The sequence below is a fragment of the Pteronotus mesoamericanus genome, unplaced genomic scaffold (assembly GCF_021234165.1).
Source record: "Pteronotus mesoamericanus isolate MK-2021 breed Mesoamerican mustached bat unplaced genomic scaffold, CSHL_Meso_final contig_82, whole genome shotgun sequence".
NCBI classification, from domain to species: Eukaryota; Metazoa; Chordata; class Mammalia; order Chiroptera; family Mormoopidae; genus Pteronotus; species Pteronotus mesoamericanus.
The window spans coordinates 4,703,636-4,705,533 of NW_026555265.1; the positions used below are offsets into that span (position 1 = coordinate 4,703,636).

Here is a 1,898-nt window from a genome sequence, read left to right on the forward strand (position 1 = left end):
AGGAAGATCAATCTACATTGCTGTGTATAGATGAAATTTGTTCATTTCTTATTGCTGCACGGTTTTCCATTGCATACCTATTCCACTATTCTTTTATTGGTGGGAATTTGTCATAAACTGTATCACAGTGAATATTCTTGCACACATAGCCTATTGCTCAATAGAGTAATTTCTTAGATTCCATTTTCATTAGTTTTGTGTTTGTGTGTAAAAATAAATAACATAAACCGAGTAAGAGAAGCAAAACCTATTTACTGATAGCTTGCTAGCAAAGGAGCCAGCCACCACCACTTGCATTTTGGCAGAGACTCAAAGGCAGGCAAAAGAGTGGGAAAACCTCATACGTAGTAGAAACAGGGAAGCCTTCAGGTGTGCCGTGATGAGAGATTGTTTGCCTGAAGATGCTATAGGTAGTTATCTGGAAGCAAGGCATCCTTTGTAATTGGTTAGGAGTCATACTTGGCTCTATCTGGACCTAAATTGGAAGTAAAGAAAATTAGGGAAGCTGTCAATTAATAATCAAGTCCTGATCATTTGGGGCTGATTGTTACAGGAGTTACTGTTTAGTTTCCTGGATTGTTAGAACACTAAAGATAGAAATCTGGCTTCCTAGAAGTTTCAGTTTTGCAGATCGGCTTCCTGGGCTGTTTCTTGTATATAGGAAGTTGATTTCCTGAGCAGGCTGCTGCAGCCTGTGGATCAGAGTTGTATTTTTCATATGGTCTGCCCATATTTCATTTGTATATTCAGTCTCAGAAATAACTTTTGAGATTTTTGTCAAGTCTTCTAGCTTTATTGAGCTTCAGGCATAATAATAAAAGTATATTTTATATTATTTTTTGTGAAAGTTGAAAAATATAATATATTGAATACCTGTCTCATTCTTTGACATGCAAATATTCTCTATTTTTTACATCTCTTTCAATTTAATAGATACTTGTAAGTGTCCATCAGTGAACTTCAAGCAGCACTGTTTGAAGCATAGGTGTTATTAAAAAATTCAAACATCAAAGTATTGGAAGAGTTATCTTGATGCTCCTTCCAACCCTAAACATCCATGCCAGTGCTCCCAGTTGTAATATTTTTTTTCTTTTAAAAGTATGGTTGCTTCACAAATTTTTGTGTCATCCTTGTGTAGAGGACGTGCTAAACCTCTCTGTATTGCTCCAGTTCCAGTATATCCACTGCTGAAGCAAGCTGTAGCACCTTGGTGTTCCTTGTTAGGATAAAGGTCCCTGAGTAGGTTCATACATTTATTTTCCCAAGGTCATACAGCTAATAAGAAGAACTAAGCATTAAATCTAGTGCTTTTGGATTCCAAAGTGTAGCTAGATGATAGATAGATAGATAATAAATAGACAGATACAATTTTTTTCCTTTCTCGTCTATATATAAATGTTTCTCAATATTTTAGGTGTATTCCCTTAACTAACCAGGCCACAGAAATACTTTTAAGATTATAATGTATTAGTAGAAGTCCAACAGAGAATCACAAGCTATAATAAACACTTTAAATATGGTAGACATCTAATAATGATTTTGCACCTGAATTGTTATAAGAAATAATAAAAATTTGCTTACTAATGTGTTGCATTTAATTTTATAACAAATAAAAATGGAGAATTCAAGTTATTATATATCTGGTATTTTATTTTTAGTGCTATTCACTATGAAAATCCTATTTTATACATATCCATTATAATAAAAAGAAACTACACAGAAATAAACTATTAATCTTCAATTAAGCTATTTCCAATGTTTTAAATGATTACATATTGTATAGATCATCACTATCCTTACTAACTTTTTAAAAATGAAAGCTCAGTTGTTTAATTTTACTTTGAGAGAATCTGACTTTTTAAAAATTTATTTTGGTTATAGTTGAGAACTACAAAACA

At 32.6% G+C, this 1,898-nt stretch overlaps 1 non-coding gene across 1 annotated transcript; it reads right to left on the reverse strand.

The window, feature by feature from the left end:
* Positions 1–1,093: 1,093 nt before the first annotated feature.
* Positions 1,094–1,196, reverse strand: LOC129080048 (U6 spliceosomal RNA). The gene has a single exon (XR_008530136.1). It is a non-coding gene; the product is annotated as a U6 spliceosomal RNA (small nuclear RNA).
* Between the last annotated feature and the right edge of the window lie 702 nt (positions 1,197–1,898).